This window comes from Pantherophis guttatus, chromosome 1 (genome assembly GCF_059756535.1).
Source record: "Pantherophis guttatus breed Tessera chromosome 1, ASM5975653v1, whole genome shotgun sequence".
Taxonomy (NCBI): domain Eukaryota; kingdom Metazoa; phylum Chordata; class Lepidosauria; order Squamata; family Colubridae; genus Pantherophis; species Pantherophis guttatus.
Window position 1 is genome coordinate 42193416 of NC_142063.1, and position 21309 is coordinate 42214724.

The 21309-nt window shown below is 39.3% G+C and overlaps 1 long non-coding RNA gene across 2 annotated transcripts in view; it reads left to right on the forward strand.

Moving 5' to 3' along the window:
- Positions 1 to 21309, forward strand: part of LOC148116397 (uncharacterized) — a 51036-nt gene that overhangs the window by 21646 nt on the left and 8081 nt on the right. The window contains exons 2-3 of one of the 2 annotated variants that reach the window (XR_015728550.1): positions 16152 to 16294; positions 20588 to 20661. This is a non-coding gene — a long non-coding RNA (uncharacterized LOC148116397). The remainder of the gene's footprint in view (positions 1 to 16151; positions 16295 to 20587; positions 20662 to 21309) is intronic. The other variant, XR_015728549.1, reaches the window with a different exon arrangement.

Sequence of the window (21309 nt, forward strand, 5' to 3'; positions counted from 1 at the left end):
TGGCAACTTAGTAACTGCAGCATCTATGAGGAATGGATAGCAACTCTTTGATCCTCTGAATTCCTAGGTTTCCATTGTGCTTTTAAAACTGCAGTGTCTTTTGCTTAATAAGCACTGTTAACTTTTCCCTGCCCAGCATCATGCTAAAAATGTTGTCATCATCTTGAATTAAACAATTTAATCCCAGGTTTAAATTTTAATGGATTAAATAATGATGGTTAGATACAAAATTCTGGGGATGCTTAACCCAAAATCAGTTGTATTGAATTTAGTAAAGTTAAACTTTAAACTTAATCCTAGGTTTGTATGGATAAGATCCTGGTTTTCAGGTCCACTTATAATTGAATATGGACTGATCAGCATTCCAGTAGTATTGTCATAGAGCTAAGAAATTAGCACTCAATATAAGGCAACACCAATAACTTCACTAGAGCCAAGGTGGCTCAGTGGTTAGAATGCAGTACTGCAAGTTACTTCTGCTGACTGCTGGCTGCCTGTAATTTGGCAGATCGAATCTCATCAGGGTCAAGTTTGACTCAGCCTTCCATCCTTCTGAGGTGGATAAAATGAGGACCCAGATTGTTGGGGGCAATATGCTGACTCTGTAAACTGCGTATAGAGGGCTGTAAAAGGACCGTGAAGCGGTATATAAATCTAAGTGCTATTCCTATATAGACATGTGGTCATTGATGGTGGATTTCTCAGCTTTTTCAGAGATATACCCCTTTCTCTGCAGCATTTGACAGAGTCCTTCTGTATTTTCCACTGTATCTTCTAACAACCATAGTGGAATTTAATTACTAGCACAGCAGGGATGACTGATAAAACAACTCACCAGATGAAACGATTACTAGTTTAGTAATAAAGGAGTAGTTGTTTCATACTATTACCTATAGGTGTTAAAATTCTTTTAGAACAATGTTGTATGATTTACTAATAAGCGTCCCGTGGTGATCTCAACAGTGCACTTGCGTGCATTTTGCTAATACCTGACCCAAGAATTCCTTGCCAGGTAGTATACCTTTGGGAAAATGAGTGTATTATCCATAGCTCTGTTTAAAATATGTCTTACTGGAAAGGTTATATTGTAGGTATAATGGCACTAAAAAAAGCATATATTAAGGAAAGCACGGATTTCCTTTGATTTTTTTTTTTAATAATTGAAAATTTGACATGCAAAACATACAAAACAACAAGGATTGATTTTCTGCATTCAGTGTGAAATTCTCACTCTGATCAGTTCCGAAGTGGCCATTTGCCACAAAGCGAAATGGCAAGGTATCAAGCTTGTACCTGTAGTCCAACCATGTTATATCAGGATCAGTTCATTGTAGCGGAATGATTAGAAAGATGCCCAAAAGACTCATTTAATAGATGAATGGTTGATGTGTTAAATAAAAAGGAAATTATCTTTGGACTAGTGATCATGGAGATGTAATGTTTTAAATATTTAAATGGGCTTCATGCAGAACTTTATATGGAGTTACAATAGTTAGAGAATTGTGGCAAAGTTCTCTGTAGCCATTTGTTGGCAAAGTTAACAAAATATACTGTATGTTGAGAATAATGGAATACAATATTTGAATATCAGGCTATTTTAAATCTATATTTCTCATTTGATTCAGCCTTTAAATCATAACTTGAAAAATTGGAGGAAAATTCAGATAGGAAGAATTTGGGAAGCATCCCTTAGCTATTGTGCAGGGCAAAACTCATCCATTTCATCTTGTTTTCAGATTCTAATCAGGCAAACATAATTGGCAGATGTCTTTCTTATTTCAGTACTCTGCTTTGGCCTTGTATTTTTCTTGGGGCTTTGTTAATAGCTAGTGCATTAAAAACTTTGTTTTATTTTCAGATGTATTAGTTGCTCTTCCAGAGAAAGATTCTGCCCAAGGCAGCATATCAATAATATAGAATGGAAACAGGAAAAAAAAACAATGAAAGCTAAGAGGCAGAGCTGGCACAACAAGCAGTAAACTAGAGTGCAATATCTAAAACTAAGTTGAAAAGGTTTTCAGTTGCCTCTTAAATGCCTGCAAGGAAGGCTTTAGCTGGGCTTCTCTGGAGAGTAAGTTCTACCAAGAAAACTCAAGGTTGTATTCTTCTTGGTCTCTTCTTATACCAAGTTGTGATTCAGTAACAAAGACACCTGTGCTGATTCCAATCTTTCCTCTATCCATTATCTTCAGAGATGCTTGTCCTCAACTTCTAAAAACTCTGGACATTGTAGCAGATTCACCTGTAGTCAGATTCACCAGATTGGGGAAGGTGATACAAGTAAAAATCTGTGCAGAAATATGAGAGAATTTATCGCTGCGGAGTTAATAAGCAACACCTAAGACATGTTTGTTAATCTTCTGCAAAGGAATCACACTCAGTGCTACACCGTCTCAGCTACTTATTCAAGTGGAGATTACGTAGTTACCACATTTCGCACCGTGCACTTTGTAACCTTTCAACTCCCTTTGATTGATTGTCAGCTTCAATAGGACTCTGAATGGGGTGATATGCTTTCCCTGAAAGAAGAGGGCTTAGAGGTCCTCCTAAAGTCACAACTACTTCTCGGTCAGAGTGTCAAACTCAAGGTCCACATCTAGCCCATGGGGTGCTTAAATCTGGTCCACGGGGCCGGCCTGGAAATAGCAAAGGACCGGCCCACTCTGGCAGGCAAAATGGGACAACACCCCGTTTTTGGCCTGGATGGCCTCCTGCAGCACTCTGCTGGCCAAAACAGGGCACAGGGCCCCTGTTTTGGCCAGCAGGGTGCTGCAGGAGGCCATCTAGGCTGAAAACACAGGCTCCCCACATCCCATTTTTTTTAGCAGGGTGCTGCAGGAGGCGTCTGTCCTATCTCCCTTCCCACACTCCCTGCCGGTTGGCCCATGGAGGACAGCTGTAATGCTGATCCAGCCCTTAAAGAAATCCAGTTTGATGCCCCTGTTCTAGATAGTCCAGTGAAGCTTTGGCCATGGGTTCCTTTGTCCAGCTATTGACTACTTATGACTCATCCTGGAAAAAAGGTCCTGGCCACAATAACTCACACCTTCACTTTTTATATAGATTACAGTAATGTTCTTTATATGCAGATGCTTCTTAAGCCTATTGGGAAGGATTTATGCAGAAAGCATAAATCCTATCTGAAGAAGAATTAAGAACACCAACATTCTGGTTGGTGGAATGATGATGTGAAAAAGACTAGGAGTAGTTGAGAAAAATGCACGTAATAGAATGCTGGAAAAATGAGGATGAGAAAAAGACACTGTAGCACATGTATGGAAAGAACAAGATAATTGCAAAAAATAAATAAAAGTATAGCCAAAGAGAGCAAGGAACTTTAAAAAGGGAGGGAAAATATTGATTCTGGTGGAATTTACAAAAATGGAAGTGGGTGAAGACAGCTGAACAGGGCATCTCCAGAGAGTGAATGGAATTAAACAAGAGTGATGAAATTATTTGGGATAAAATTGGGGTGAGTGAGAGTTGGAAAGGGAATTTAGGGACTTAAATGAAAATTATAGTGATATAAGAGCCATGGTGGTGCAGTGGTTAGAATGCAGTACTGCAGCCTAACTCACTATTCACTCCAGGAGTTCGATTCTGAATGGCTCAAGGTTGACTCAACCTTCTCATTTTTCTGAGGTTGGTAAAATGAGGACCCAGATTGTTGGGGAAATATGCTGACTCTGTAAACCACTTAGAGAGGGTTGTAAAGCACTGTGAAACTGTATATAAGTCTAAGTGCTATTGCTATATGTTGAAGAATGGAGGAGAAACAAATAGCAAGTACAAGGTATAACTAAAGACATGTTAATAGGGATATGGTTTGCTGATGCAGTAGCTGTGGGAGTTACTACATGTTTGTATTCAGCCTGTGACTGAAATTGGAAGAATACCATTATTGTTTCCCTATGCAAAAAGAAATGTAGTTAGGGCAATGCAGAAGGACAGATTTTGGAAGGATTATGAAGTGGCAATGCACAACATTTGGTTACTGTGTCTGATCCCTGAGGTGAGACAAGTAAAATGCCTCCATGTTATGTTATCTTTCCATATCACTGAGGATAGGGTGCTTAAATTAAAAAAAAATATTTGTAAAGAATTGGGAGAATTGCAAACAGGATTGGATTGGATTAGTTCAGATTAGTTTTGGAAATGCACAATAGACTCTATAAGGCAATACGTGTGTTTGTGTGTGTGTGTGTGTCTATGTGCATAAACGCCCTTTGTATGTATAAACCTTCAATTACTACTGAAAGGGAAGATAAGGGAAATAGATAGGGTCTCATCTAACTTGAATATTTCCCTTTAAAGTTATGCAGCTGATTTTGAAAAAGATACTATGATATTTCCTATCACACTATATTTATGTATTAATGGATTTTTCCCCATGAAATGTCTATCTCTCTTCTGCAGCTAACCTTTGCCCATGACACTTGTTTGATATTGAGGGCCTTTCCACAGCAATCAATTGTGATGTCATGCATGGAAAGATTATGAGGTTAAAAAGCACTGAAGGCGGAATTAAAAACAAGAAATGGGAAACAGTCAATGAAAAGCACAAATATTTAAAAGTCAGGTATTCAAAAGGAATATGAAACAGCTCAAAAATCGTAGCACAGCTCAAAAACATTCAGTTTGAGTGGTGGGCATTTTTAAAAAGTCAAAGTTTTAAATCCATTTTAAATCTATCCCTTTATGTGAATGGAGGAAAGAACCCTAAATCAGACCAAGATCTTTCAGATAAATAGTTCTAAGTGCCATCCTCATGGGCAGGCTACCATTTATTGGAACGTGAATGGTCATGATGGAGTTAAAGTTTGGTACAAACAGGTAGAGAGTAATAGATTGGCCTTGGTAGTACAGTGGTCTAAGGCACCCTGTTATTAAGCTGGTTATTAACATCAGCTGCCTGCAATTACTGCAGGTTCGAATCTCGCCAAGGCTCAAGGTTGACTCAGCCTTCCATCCGTTCTAAGGTAGGTAAACTGAGGACCCGGTTTGTGGGGGCAATAAGCTGACTTTGTATAAATATACAAAAGTATGAAGGCTATTGCTTAGCACATTGTAAGCCACCCTGAGTCTCCGGAGAAAGGCGGCATATAAATCAAATTTAAAAATAAATAAATAAATAAAATTGGCTACAAAGATCTTTAATTGTAAAAAGTTATAAGTGGGGGAAGGCAGTACTATATAAGAAATATATCCTTTCTATAAAAAGGAGATAGAGGGGAGATATTAAGAGAAGATAAAATGATTAGACTCTTTGGAATTTATGAAGCAGAAGATTAGGATATGGGACCTCCCAACAAGGAACAAATATGTCCTAGAAATAGAGAGGCAGAAATGAAACTCAGAAAAATTAAGAAAGGTAAAAAAATCAAGCTATAGAGCTGAATGAGGGAGAAAAACTGTTGTGGACCTAGCTACGAAAAATTCCACAACAAAAGCAGCAGCAGCAGCAACAACGATGACAACAACAACACAGCAGGTAGGAGAAAAGGCAGTTGTGAAAGTGACTCATATAAACAATAGCAAGAAAAAAAAGGAGAGAAAAGATTATATCCTCAAAAGCACCACTTTAAAATGGTAAGCAACTAAAAACTGGGGAAATCTCTGCAGACACAGGTCATGGTTTGTTTTGTTTTTTTTAATTTTGATTTATATGCCACCCTTCTCCGAAGACTCAGGGTGGCTTACAATGTGCTCAGCAATAGCCTTCATCCTTTTGTATATTTATACAAAGTCAGCTTATTGCCCCCACAAACTGGGTCCTCATTTCACCTACCTTAGAAAGGATGGAAGGCTGAGTCAACCTTGAGCCTTGGCGAGATTCGAACCCTGCAGTAATTGCAGGCAGCTGGTCTTAATAAGCTTAATAACAGGGTGCCTTAAACCCCTGTACTACCAAGGCTCATGTTGAGTGGTCAGCCTTGTGGAAAATCATTGCAAGTTAAGAAATAGGATTGCCTGAGCTCCCAAGGCTACCTAAGGTTACTGCTCTTGGATTTTTACCTTTGGGCAGCTAGTGAATTTGGGTTTTCCCAGCACACCAGAAAATCTCTCCCAACCTATCAACAAATCAAAGGTACACCTATGGGATCACCATTTTCAGGATTCATAGTGGAGGTCTGGAATCAATACAACTCCCACAATTAGAATCCAAAATATGGATCAGATATGTAAACCATCATAATAATCAGAAACCACCAATAGACTATCACAACCACATGGCACCAGCAAAGGACAATTAAAGACCTCCAAAACATTCTAAGCAAATCAAAAACCAGCCCCAGAAGTAAAAACAAGAATCATCTACAACAGACAGTATAAAGACTGCAACAGCCACTACATAGGACAAACAGGCAGAAGACTGGCAGAACACATCCATGAAAACCAACTAGCAATCAGAAGACATGATAAGAACTCTTTAATTTCACAAAATATGGACAGACTTAACCACAGTTTTAACTTGGAAACTGTGACCATCTTAGACCAAGCCAAGCCTAGAAGTTGTAGAAAATTCTTGGAAATCTGAAACTCTGTCAAATCGGCTATCAATAGATAGGCAGATATAAAACATCTACATACTGTACAAAAGAGACAATCAACAAGTCAAAAAGGGAACAAAAAGACCAAAACACCTTTCCACCAGCAATTGATACCCAGATGAGTATTAGATTAACAGATTAACATCAGATCAGCAATCAAGAAGTAAACAATATTCCAATCAAAGAACTGCCAAACAAGTTAACAATGAACAGCCCAATCAAAGAACCACCAAAGCCACTCCCATCAACACAGACAGGGCAAGCCACTACAATATAAATTGAATGCAAACCCCACACCCTACTACCATTGATGATGTTGCCTGGTTTGGGTAAGGTTTCCACTCCTGGTGACCCAAGTGATTCAATGGCTGCCTTCTCATGATTGCTGAAGGCTGCAAGGGCCTGGATTGGGGACAACAGGCTTTGATTGAATCCTGTGTTTTGATCTAGGCTTCCCAAGAGCATGAAGCAGACTCCTTGTCCCAACAAAAAACCCTTTTTATTAAGTTATTGTGAATTCCTTTCATTCACATCCAGCAAAGTCTTTCAAGGGAAAATTTACAATCACAGACCTTATCTGGCTTGGAGAGCTGCCAGGCCGATATCTTCAAAACTTGGCAAGAAATCTCTGAGAGTCACGAACCAATTAAGCAAACTAATTGTCTCCTGCAAACTCCACTCTCCTTTTGCTCCTCTTTTATTCCCTCTGAGAGGGGCCATTCATGATCTACCTGTGGCCTTACTCCCAAGTTGACCCTTGTTCTTTAGCTGTTCCCTTCGTCCGGCAACTCTGTGCATACGCACACTGGGAACAGGCTCCAGCTGTTCGTCTGCCTCACTGATGTCTGCCTCTGAAGGCAACTGATAACTGGCATACGGCCCTGGCCCCCTCTCTGCCTCTGATGCAGAGCCCTCATAAGAGCTTTTCCCAGACTCCAGGATTGGCCCATGTTCCTCCCCAACCTCCTCACTGTCCGAATCTGCTGCCAGCTCTGCTGGCTGCTGGCGGGCCACAACATCCTGACCAGACCAAATGATTTTTGGTACATGGGGCCTTGAGATCTGGGAGTTTGTCATCTTTGTCCAGAACCTGGGGGTTCTCCCAGATTCATGACTTCTGTTCAAAGAGCAGGTGGCCATTGTGGCTAGGAGAGTCTTTGGACAACTTTGGGTTGTACACCTGTTGTGGCTTTTCCTGGATCAGGATTCCCTATGCTCAGTCGTTCAGGACCTAGTCATCTCTTGGTTAGACTATTATAATGTGCTCTACATAAGGCTACCCTTGAAGAGCATTTGGAAGCTACAGCTGGTTCAGAGTGCAACACTGTGGGGTCTGAAGAATGGCTCATGTAACACTACTGGTCCATGAGTGCATTGGTTGCCAGTCTGTTTCTGGGTGCAATTCAAGGTGTTGGTAATCACTGTTAAAACCCTTCATGGTATGAGTCCAGCTACTCTCATCCCCCTAGAGTTGGCCCATCCCAACTGGGCTGGCAGAGGAGGCATGCCATAATATCTGTTGGCCTGATTATTCCAGCTAGTGGGGTCCAAGAGAAGGGCCTTCTCTGCCATTCCACCTGCAATGTGAGGTTGGCTCCAACCATCCTGGCTCTGCCACTTAGCTTGGGCTCCCAATGGGGGGGTATCACAGTGGAGGTGGTTGATCGAGTAACAACAGATCCCACCTATCCTGTCCTGATGTTGCCTTTCCCATCTGTAGTTGGATTTTAAACTTGATGTTTTTATATATAAACATAAACTTCATGAATTCTCTCTCTCTCTTCCTCCCACTCTTCCTCTGTTTCTCCCCCTGTGGTAAGATGGGCAGTCGATAAAATTTATAAATAAATAATAAATAAGGAAAGCAAGCAAGCAAGCAAGAAAGAAAGAAAGTACTGCAAGAAAACAACCAAGCTCAGAGACTCAGTCAACCAAGGATCCATCATTTCAACCCTGAGCTACAAATATTCTATTTTGTAAAAAATAAAATTATTATGCAAATTATGTGGTAGAGTGGTGATGTTCCATAGATAAAATCATCAAGAAAATTAAATCAGATTTAAATTCTGGATGACCCTATATTGTTTTCAGTAGAATTGAATGGGCCGTGGTATTTTAAAGTCATCAAGGATATCCTTGATAAACTTATCATTTGCATGTTTTGAAACCTATGGATCAAATTCTTGTCTATGATAATGAGAATACTCAATTAAAGTCACCTTATGGTAAGATGGGTAGGAAATGAATTAACAGCTATAATTTTTTTCCTTAGCTCTTGAACCTAACTATAACTCAGCTGGGATCCAAATAGAGCAGGCTCCTGAATCTTCCAAGGAACTGCACTCTTTCTGAAGTAATCATATGTAAAACTTTTCTTTAGACTTCCTCACTCATATTTTGGAAAACAAAAGACAGGGGATATATGGACTTGATTGCAGAGTGTTTAAAACAGTTATGCAGTTCTTCATTCACCCCCATACTTTCAGGAAAATACCCCACTTGGCATGCTGTCCAGTTCAGGATCTTGAGAATATTAATTGCAACTGAAAGGTGAAATCTAAAAATACTTTTCTACTGAATTGACCATGGCTAAATATTAGATTCCTAGCAGTTATCTCAGGGCTCATCAGAGAATTACCACAGCTGCGTAACCCATGGCAGATGTTGAGCAGAGAAATTTACCTGCATTTTTCCTATCAGTTCTGTTTCAATTTGATGAAACAAAATTTGCTTCTGAAATTTCTTGCAAAGGAGACAAAAGAAATTGGTGGCATTTTCATGGGAGGAGTGGGAAGTTTTTACACTTCTTTAATTATCAGTTGCTCAAGGCATATGTACCAACATCCTGTTTTACATAATATAATCCCAGCAGTTTTCAAATCTCCTGCTTTCTCATGCTTCCATTCAATCCCAAAGGAAGACAATGAATGACCTCCTTCCATTCAAAAGGAAGACATTTTGAGGATCTTCACATTCTCATTACCTGTTGGGGAATTTTTTCTTCACCTGGAGAAATTCTGAGAACTCATTTATCCATCACTGTAGCTATACATTTAGACAAGAATATAATAGGACCATTTGTCTCCCTCTAGTTGCATGTTCATTTTCCTGAAGATCCAAGGAAAATTTAGAAGTTGAGACAAACTTATTTCACCATAACGTATTTGATTAATTGCAGGAGCAAATATGAGGATACTAATGCCAAATCAATTTTCCTGAGACACTGCCTATATTCTGAGTTGGATGCAACATGTACAGTATATTGTCATAATGGTTGATACTTTAAGCCAATAGCTCCCAACCTTTTGGGCACCAGGGCCTGGTTTCGTGGAAAAAGGTTTTTCCGTGGACCGAAGGGGGCATAGTTTTGCATGTTGCCTCCGTCCCGTGGATGGAGCTTTGCTTGTTTGCATGGCCTAGTTGCTGGCATGCCGCAGACAGGTGCCGGTCCACAGACTAGGGGTTGGGGACCCCTGCCTTAAGCAGTTGCCTATATTATCTCTTACCAGTCTTTTCAACTTGTAGAAATATTACAGTACCCAGCTTTATTATGTTGTTGGTGATAGTGAAAGCCCTAACTTTCTGACAAGAGTAGAAACTTTATAAGTCTACCTTTGTTTACACAATAAGCAGATAATAATCTCCCTTATTCCTGTCACTGGTGTTGCTTCTCACCATAAATGAAAGAAGACAGAGCCTTCAACCATCCCTTATTGCTAATGCCATTGCCAACCATTCAGAAAAGCCAGAATGGAGATGTCCAGCTGTGATAAAGGGATCTTCCAGGGCAACTCCCATGTAAATGTCCCAATAAAACTAGAAAATAAAGATACCTGATAGAGGGAGTGGTGCTGATAGGCCCCATTTTGAACAAATGTAATAATTTTAAGCTACCGCCCTCAAGGTAATTGGCAGAGGAAGGTTAAATTTAGTGTGCCAAGAATGTAATTTTGCTAGACAAGAAACAGAGAAGCTTACTTCCCTGTTACACAACTCTCATAGGCAGTAAGTAATGGAAAAGCACTGTCATCCTGCAGCAGATTATTAATATTTTCCCACCATCCCCCAATGCCAAATAATACAAAGTAATAGCTATATATCTGTCATATGCATAATATGTGGGTTCAATTATGTGTGCATACTTTCATAGAACTGCCTGGTTTTCTGCAAAGTTTTTATGTTTCCAATCTCATTTGGATGAAACAGATTGCATTGTACTGGTTTTTGATCTCACCAATAATCAAAGCAATATTAAATAATCATGATGAAGATCTAGATGCAGAACATTGTCAGCAGTTTATTCTTGTGGTGATAGGAAAAACCCTTTTCAATTTTAAAATATAATGGTGCCTGGATTTTAAAGTGAGGACTTTTGGTTCTCTTCAATATATCTTGGTAATTACATCCAGTAAGAGTCATCTAGAATAACTTAAAATATATATTGAAATAATGGACATGAAAACCCACATTTTTGACATGTCTTCTTCACACATGGATCAAATAAGATCGAAAAAAGATTTAAGAAGTGTAGAACTGTAAGTTATGGTTGACCAAACATTAAGTATTGTGCAAGGGTGTGGAGATACATGCACATAAACCATGAGCAAAAGCGAGTATGTGAGAAAAGGGATTGCCGAACCATATTTCTGCTGAGGCTCAAATTACTACTTGTGCTGTTTCAGCTTTATCTGCCTGAGAGATGTTAAGAGAGGACAAACAAGAAGGGACAGGAAAGGCCCTGATAAAGCAGTAATGAAGATGGATTAATTAGTAGGAGACCCAGAATAGGTGAGGCTGTACAAATCCAAGAGAGGTTTCCAAAACAAGCATAATTTGCATGCAAATTTCAAGTTGAAAGATAATAGCAGGGAGGGTGATCCTCACTCTGGAAATGAAACAGATGAAAGAGGGTTTCTGATAAAGGAGAAAAGAACACACTAATTCATCTTTGAAATGTCTGGAATCTTCAAATAGGATTGAAACAACTCTTTCCTGAAACCTTGAAGAACTGTTGATAACACTGGCATGAAATGGACAAATGCTGAGCAACCACAGAAGGAAAATTGACCATCCTTTTCTCAAAAATCACTGTAGGCTTCAGCCTTGACCATTATTTTTTCTGGCTTGGTTCTAAATGGCTCTTTAGAGAAAAACAGAATTCTCGGCCTACTTGTATTTTGCACCTGATGTCTGTCTGCCTGCATCGTCCCATTGGTCAGCTCCTCGGTCAATTTGTCTGTCCAGGTTTCCATCTGCATTCTAATCCAACTTTCTGGGGTTTTCCCACATATTTTGCCAAGCTGAAGGAATCTCATACCTTTAGTTTGAACTAATATTTGTTTATATCTAGCAGACTTGAGACTAAATTTGAAATTCTTCACAGAATCTGTGGACAAGATAAAACGATATTCTTCAAAGAAGAAGAATCTTTGTGGCTAATTCTCTTTTATTAAATTGAAGGAGAACAGTTAAAAAACACAGGCGATATTTCTGGAATATAGACTAGAGATTGATGCACTGGTCTGCATTTTGGAATGTGACCAGTTCCCTACTGACAAAACATGGGAGAGGGTCCCAAGGGTGCTTTTTTAAGAGGCAACTGGACTTTCTGGTTTTTCTTTGAAGATGTTTCTTCAAAGAAGCTGAAGAAGCTCCTTGGATGAGAAGCGAAACATCTTTAAAGAAAAACCAGAAAGTCCAGTTGCCTCTTTAAAAAGCACCCTTGGGACAACCATGACCTGGATGACTGAGAATCTCCATAGGCAAAAGGTAGAGGGAAACCCCTTGACAAGGTATATGTAAAGAAGGATTGTGCAGATACAGCATGTAAATATATGAATGTATATGAATGTAAATGTATGAATGTAAATATATGAATGTAAATATATGAATGCAAAGAAAAAAATAGAGTCATGGAACTATGGTCAATCTGTCAAGGCAAAAAGATGATTATTGTCTAATTCCTTATTCATTTCTAATAAAATGAATTTAACTTGCAAGCTTATTTCCACTGTGTGCTGAAGTCAAAGTCATTGCAGAATTACAAGACAGTGTGAGAGTAACCATCCTGAATTTTGCTGGCATCATTGCTACATAGGAGCTAACGTTCCTCAAGTGATATTGTAGTGTTGTGCTTTATGTGCATTGATTCTGGCTGATACTCCAGAGGAAAGTAAATATAACTAGGTATATAAAAAGTAGTTTAAAGATTGCCAGCTCTGCATCCTGTTCAATTTGATTATGTCATTGGAAGATAGTTAAACATAATTTAACAAGCACAATTTATTCTATCAAAGATTGCTACTGTGTATGAGAGACAACAAATGGCTGAGCCTTCTTTGTTTGCCTGTCGGTACTACTTTGGAGGAGGAAGTGATTATAATTTCTTATGAGAATAGGGGAAATACACAAGACATATATATTCTAGATGAGCTGAGAAACTGGCTCAAAGAAAGTTAAATATTCTGATTCATTATGGGAAAGCTACATACACAACATTAGTCATTTGGACAGACTGTACATGATTCCATTAAACCTCAAGTCTTTAAAACACAAAATAAAAAGTCTCCTGCAATGCAATGTAGTCCTACTCCCTCTGGTGACATCACTGTCATCATCACTGCTGTGACATCTCCTGTGACTATTGGAGAAAAAAAAAGGTTTAAAAATTAAAAGTGCCAGATGCATCTCTCCAAATGGAGTAAAATTCCCAGCTCCTTTACAGTGCTTAGGAAGTGAACCTGTAGAGCTTAAAGTGACTGTTCTTGGACATTTTGATGCCAAAGGACCTCATGATATTGTTATAGGAGCAAGTTTGGAATGTTTGCTTGATTAGCAAATTATTAATAAATGGGTCATGGTGATCATGGAAATGCCGGAAAACAGAAAGTAATAGCCACTGAAAATATTTGGAGTTCTTCTTGAACTTGGGACACCTCATGTAGTTCCCAAAGGCATCAAAGTGCTGGAAATCTGCTAGATCATTTATCCCATTGAACTTTTTAATTTTTTTTTAAATATGGACCAAGGCTGAAAGTTAGGTTTCTTGCAGTTATTTCAGAACTGATCGATCTGGACAATTGCCATAGCTGGCTAACCTATAGCAGATGAGTTTGATTTTTAAATATATGACAGATAAAAATAAAATAAAAAGCAAGGGGATTCAGAATCTTCTTGGATTCCAATAGAGTTGGATGGGGACCTTGGAGGTCTTCTAGTCCAACTCCCTGCTCAGGCCGGAAACTCTATACCATTTCAGACAAATGGTTGTACAATCTCTTATTAAAAGCTTCCAGTGTCGGAGCATTCAAAACTACTGGAGGCAAGTTGTTGATTAATTGTTCTCACTGATAGAAAATTTATCCTTAGTTCTAGGTTGCTTCTCTCCTTGATTAGTTTCCATCCATTGCTTCTTGTCCTGCCTTCAGGTGCTTTGGAGAAAAGCTTGACTCCCTCTTCTTTATCCCTCTTAGATATTGGAACAGTCATATCATGTTACCCCTAGTCCTTCTTTTCATTAAACTAGTCATACCCAATTCCAGCAACAGTTCTTTATGTTTTAGCCTCCAGTCTTCCAATCATCTTTGTTGCTGTTTTCTGTACTCTTTCTAGAGTATCAACATATTTTTTTTACATTGTGGTGACCAAAGCTGGACGCAGTATTCCAAGTGTGGTTTTATCAAGGCATTATAAACTGATATAGGTCCCATTGTGTTCTTAGACGGTGGTTGCAACCCATGTTTGGCCTACAATTATGTTCACCTGCCCAGAAACAAATACAGAGGTGTAAACTGGGGATTGAAAAATTTGGAAACTTGGAGGCAAAGGGTATGTTTCTGTGTGCACTGAGAACAGCCTCATCAATTTGCTTTCTTGTAAACTAGTCTTTTGTGATTGGCTCTGTTGCTATTTTCTTTGAGTACCCACAGTGTGCTTTGAAAATGTTAGATGCAATCACTGGCTTTAAACTATTAAGGGTCTTTGCTCAGGATTGTTTTGAATGGAAAAAGCTTTCATTTGGGGGAATGTGCCACTGTTCCAGCTATAGACATGGAACAGATGTTTTGTTTGCCCATGAATGTATAACTGCATGCAATAAAAATGGAAGTTGTTCTGGAACACAAGCACAGTGGCCACATTAGCACATCACTTTAGGCCAGTAATCCTTGCCTAATAAATCACATTTAGGCCCCTAGGAGACAGAAAGCAATAGCAGTGCATATCATTTTATCCTTGGACATAATAAGAAGAGTGTACTAGTCTAGTTATTGCATAAAACAAACCTACTTTTACATGGACAGTTCATTGCTAGGAGTACCGTGAGCATAAAATACATATTTTGTTGATTCTAGATTACTTTGGGGAAGAATTGTTTATAATAAACCTGTTAGATTTCCAATGGGAAGGCTCACAATCTTTAATTGTGAAAAACATGGTGCTATTATAGTTACTATAACAGCTTTACTGTATTTATGGTGAAAACTTTTTGCTTGGAATTATTAATATGTTTTATAAAATTGTGCATAAAGAAATGATATAGCCATTTGCTCTAGCTTTAGAAAGTAGCCTGTAATTGCCTTCATGTAGCTCTGTTGGATACTAAACAACAACTTAACCAGGCCAATTACAAATTTAGGAACTACACTCAAAAAATGTGGCAAGCTTGGCCAGTTTTAACCTTAGGTTCCCCCCCCCCATCCATGCTTAACATGTTTGTCTGAATCCAGCCTATTGAATTATTTGTCATTAAGTAGTATATGTGAACCTAGAAAACAGATTGAATAATTGATTGGGGAAAGAAATCAAAATTGTCTACATTAAAAAAAACAAAAGTACAAATATTTATACTAAAAGTTGATATTTATTGATGAATTTTGTATTTTAGTCTCACCTGATATTGGGTAATATTTTTCTTTATATTCTATTGTCATATAATAACATGTATATTTAACTGAAAAAAGGTTGTGTGGGGATGGATGAGGATAGAAGGACGCACATACTGTGCAGCCTCTTCTACCTTCCTGAAATTTCATGTTAAACCTGGATGTCTGAAGAGAGATAGTAACTATCTTGAGCAAAACCTGGTTAGAATCCTCAGTGTGATCAGGATTCCTGCCTAACCAGAACAAATGGTTCATAGGTAAGACTGAACCCAGGTTTCATTGAGTGTGACTATAATAGCTTTAATTCAGCATAGGAAAGTTTAAAGTGTGCTGAGAGAGCAAGACTGTCACACATGCTCCTGTACTTGTTTTGCACTTTGACATTTGAAATAGGCTCCTGATTCCATAAATTAACTTAAATAAGAAGAAAAGAATCATTATAGCATCTGAAACTTTCATCCCTCCTGTTGAGGCTTTGGATTAATACTAGATCAAATACGTATAAAGAGAAAATCAGATACAATATGAATTGCTATGATTGCCAGTAAATATAGTTGATAGCAACTGCTTATAGAGGAAATATAATGAGTACCTGCCTTGTGCCAGGTTGTGCATTTGGATATAGTAGAAATAGTTAGTAGAACAGGTTTGGAAGTGTGAGAAAATGCCTATTGACTTTTTCTTATATTCATATTGGCTTTCATCCTCATTATTGCAGGAGGATTAGCTCTGTTTCTCATAATGCCAGGCCATGGGTCACATGAAAAAACCTGCCACAATTTGCATGAGGATTCACACAGCAGGTCAGTACAAATGAGAATAGAGTGCTGGAAAAGATGGATCTCTGCAAGATATTGCAAGGTAGGGCATTATTTGCATGTTCTGGTGCCAGGGATATGATAGATTGCTTATATAATTATCTAACTCATCAGCATGATCACTTTTCCACTCTTGATACATTTGAGATGTAGCTGTAGCTTTGCATACATTGATAGAGTAGCAGCATGAATCCACTGAGGTTTGAGTCTAACTTAAGCATTTTTACCAGAGAGTGAATGTATCAGAGAGGCTAGAAGTGGACAGCGAGCGGAAAGTAAATTTTGAAGGCCAATGGTGGGAAAGATCCCCCCACTCTCTCTCACAGCAGCAAACCAAGCAAACCCCAAACCTCTTCCTGACTGTAAAAAAGAGGAAGAAAAGAAACAATGAATTCTTTTTCCCTCCCATCTCCCAGCATGGCTGCACTTCCTAGTTTTCCTCTAAACTAGAACAATTAACCAGTGGAACAGTTTGCCTTCAGAAGCTGTGGGTACTTCATCACTGGAGTACCTTTTTTTAAGAAGAGACTGGACATCTACTTGTCTGAAATGGTATAGGGTCTTCTGCCTGAGCAGAGGATTGGACTAGAAGACCTCCAAGGTTCCTTCCAGCTCTATTCTGAATTTAAATTTAGAATCAGTAATGTTGTGGCTTCTGGATACTCTCCTAAGAGAGCTCCAAAACCATATAGTGGGAGAAGGGCTTCAGAAGAGTTGGCCAGTGTCCCTTCTAGGTTTTCTCCAGCCTTGTAAATAATAATGTATGTCCAATGTTTGGACACTGTCTGCCAACTTCCTGTGATCTCATATTTCCAGGGGGTCTCGAAACCCATAGTTTCAGCTGCCAAGAAGACTACAACAGCAGTGCTTGTCACCACCATTGTTGTAATAACACCTACTTAATATAATTACACTATTTCATAAGCTTATCTAATGCACACCTAGATCATGGGGTCTCCCATACCAATTGCGATTCATTACCTTCTAGCTAGGGCTGGTTTATAGAAGTGCTTCTAATTCTTTTTCTAAGTGAGCAGTTTGGGATTAAATACATATAATTCAATGAAGTGCTACTTAATGTTTGTTCTTAAATAAACATGTCACTGAAAAGTTTCCCTTCAGATATTTGAATATATTTTGCACAAAACGCTGGAACAGTCAAAATTAATGACAGCTGGCCTTAATAAAATATCCCCAGCCGCTTTTGTTACCAATAAATATTTAAATATCAATTTTCCATAGGCTCTGGCAAGTTAGAAACAAATCATTTAGATATGCTAAGATAGCTTTCTTGTGCTTGCCACTTTTCTATTGCTCTTTCAATCAGTGTATAACTATTAAAAATAAAATGGTTGTAATCACTGTGGAAATAGGTCCCCCCATAAGACCATTCTAATAAACTAGCTATAATCCTCTGCTTTCTCATTGTTATTTCAATCTTCCAAGATGGAATAGAAAGAGATGACACAAAGGATTATAACTCATCAGTAAGAAAGCAGAGGAAGACTAAGAAAGCTAGGTTTTTTTCTTTCTACAATGAGGCTTATTAAACATGCAAGACTTTCCAATCTGAAAATCACCACAAAATCTGGCACTGCTTTGTGTGTGTGTTTGTGTGTATTTCTGGGTATACTTGCATGTGTCCTATTAACCATATAATAAACAAACACATTAATTAGAAGAAAAAATAATTTGTATTTTTTTTTATACAAGAGGTTAATATAGGGTGCCTACATACGATGAGAAATAATTTATAGGACAAATTCTCCATCAGATCAGTTCAAAAAAGAAAGGTGGGGAAAAAAAAAAAACCTCTTGGCTCTTGACACTAAAGGCTTAACATCAAATGCGGCCAGAAATCCATTTTCACAGTTTTATTGCCCATTCTGGACGCTTCATTTCAAAGGAAAAGAATTTGAATTCAGACACATAAAATTCCCTTTGTTCTCTTGCCCTCCAGCCTTTGGTGCCAATGTGGACAGTTCTGTAGGGAGAGTCAGAGATAAAAAAAAAAAAAAAAACAGGAAAAAGGAAAAAAAGAAGCAGCTTAGATACCTGCCTTCAAATCATACCCTTTTGGCTTTGCTAATTAAATCAGGTTTGCAATAAACTTGACAAAGCACTGTCAATTATAATAATTTACATTAGCAAACTGAGCAAAGAGGCTTTAAACACTCATGTAAAAAAGGCACACACAACTCTCGTACCGCTTTGGAATTAATCTATCTATCCTAAAGTACAGCACTTTGAATTGCTGGGGAGGGGGGTCATGATCTACGTGGACAGCTTGATTAGATGCTTTTTAAAATCATAGGCACTTTGAAGATGGGTTTTTGTTGGTTTCCTGTTAGTTCTACCTGGCCTTTCCCCTCCATAAGTTATTATTCCTGGTATGGAAGGCAACTTGATTATCAATGATTCATGACTGATACACACATGCATATAAATTGCCTGGGGCCTGCTCACCTGGGAACTCATAAGCGAGCCTCTGCTTGTTCAGAACAGGAGTCTCTAGGAGATTTTGCTGACAATTGGTTCTGACCTCTGCATCAGCCACCTGCAGTTATGGAGTTTACCTACTCAGGTATAGAAGTAAGAACAAAATGGAAGCCTAAGCAGTTTCCTTTGGACCTTTTCTTAACTGAGAAACCCTGGGATGTGCTGAAACTGCCATTCCTAAGATTCCCAATGAGCAGGCCTTTCCATAGTCCTATCATATCTGGAGGGCATCAAGATGACAAAAAGGCAATCCAGTGCTGACAGAAAGTGTCCTATGTGTGAGCCAGAGGTGGGTTACAGCAGGTTCTGAGCAGTTCTGGAGAACCGGTAGTGGAAATTTTGAGTAGTTCAGAGAACCGGTAGTAAAAATTCTGACTGGCCCTGCCCACATCTATTCTCTGCCTCCCAAGTCCCAGCTGATCAGGAGGAAATGGGGATTTTGCAGTAACCTTCCCCTGCTATGCCCACCAAGCCACGCCCACTAAGCCATGCCACGCCCACAAAGCCACACCTGCAGAACCAGTAGTAAAATTTTTTGAAACCCACCACTGGTTTGAGCCTGCCTGGAAGAATGGTCCTTGAATGAACTCTGAGTGAGATAAAAGAGCTGCTAGTCACACAGAGCAGTGTTTCCCAACCTCAGCAACTACAGGATGTGTGAACTTCAACTCCCAGTATTTCCTAGCCAGCGCACTGACTGGGGAATTCTGGGAGACGTCTACCTACCCACTCAAAGTTGCTGAGCCTGACAAACACTGATAGACAGGATTCAATAACATGGGGCACTTATCCTCAGGCTAGCTGGCCCATAATAGAGCTTTATAATTCAATACTGTTTTAATTTTGGTAATCATACCTATTACAATAATTGCTGGTGTTGAGATATAGTAAACTATAAAGCAAGAATTGAGAATAAAGTGTTGGGCATAGTTTATTGCTGCCCAGGCAGAGTCCAGTCCTGGTTTAGAGAGCTTTACAGGCAGGGAACATGTCCTGCTTGTCCCATTCTCCAGTCTAGGCATCTGCCAAGCCAATATAGGAAGAGAATAGGTCTCTATAGTCTTCTGGTTCAATCCATCAAGCCTTCTCTTACATTCTTGTAGGGCAGGGCTGTCAAACTCCTGGCCCATGGGCCAGATGCGTCATGCGCTGGCCACACCCATGCCCAGTTTAGCAAAGGGGAAAAAAGTCCCGATACGTCACGTGATGCCACCGTGATGATGTGAGTTTGATACTCTGTTGTAGGGGGTTATAGAATATTGACTAGAATGGATTAATTACTGGGGGAATAATATAAAATGAGGGGAAGAAAACAGTGTGATTTTAGTGGAGATTTTCAACACAACCTACTCACAAGAAAATCCTTTAAAAAGCCAATGATACATATCCAGGATAAGAATAAATATTAATATGCACCCACTGTCAATCGTATGAATGAAATGCTTTTTCGTTTCATAGGTGTTTTCCCTTTCTGTCTTCTGCTATTACATTGCGTAACCTATTGACTCAATGTTTATATTTGTTTTGGTAGGCTACCTATGATTCTTGCCTCCGTAAAGATTTCCATGGAGTTCCTTTCCAGTTTGAAAACAAAATAAAACAATGCAATGTTCTAAAGGTTACTTTGTAAGATGTCTTTATCCTATCTATAGTTGTTGTAGGAATTTTTCGTTAGAAGTAGAATCTGTGCAACTAATTAATAAACTTCCTGAGAGAATATACAAACAAACGAACATAAGGATTTTCTGGTGACAAGAAAAATATAAATAATGGTCTGATTACATATTATGTTAAATAAGTAATCTGCAGCTTGTCTTCTCTTTTGTATTCTTTCCAGTCTAGTGAGATGTTGGAAAGAAAGTACATAGAAGGGTTGTTACTCTTCTGTCTGCCTGACTACCCATCAGCAAGGTAATTCTTTGAGAAATGAACAGAAGGAGGCCAAGTTTGTTGTATATGAATGGGGGAAGTTGAGATGTAGTGGAGGGAAGATGTCTCTGAAAGATGAGGTGAATTAGGCTGGAGTCTGCAAAAATAAATAAATAAATAAATAAAAAATCCAAAGGAAAAAAAAATCTGTGGATTTCCCCCCAAAATCCTTATGAAAAGAGATGGGCAGCAGCTTGATATGTTGCTATCTAACCAAGGGTGGGCTGCTGGGGGTTCGCAGGGGTTTAGGAAAACCTCTAGCTAAGATTCTGGGCAGTTCGGAGAACCCCCAAATCCCACTCATGGCTGGCCCTGCCCACCCCACCCCTCCCAGGAGTTCCCACATGGCCCGTTTTAGATGCAGGTAAGTGCAGGGCGCACGCAGAGGCTCGGGGAGGGCAAAAAACAGGCCTACCAGAAGTTTGGGAAGGCTGGAAATGGGTCCATTTCCGGCCTCCAGAGGGCCTCCCGAGCCTGGGGAGGCTGTTTTCGCCATCCCAGAGGCTCGAGGAAAGCCTCTGGAGCCCGGGGAGGGCAAAAACAACCCCCCCACACCTTGGTGCAGGAGGCCGACTAGGCCATGCCCACCATGGCCACGCCCACCAGCAACCGGACAGAGAAGCCCTTGCT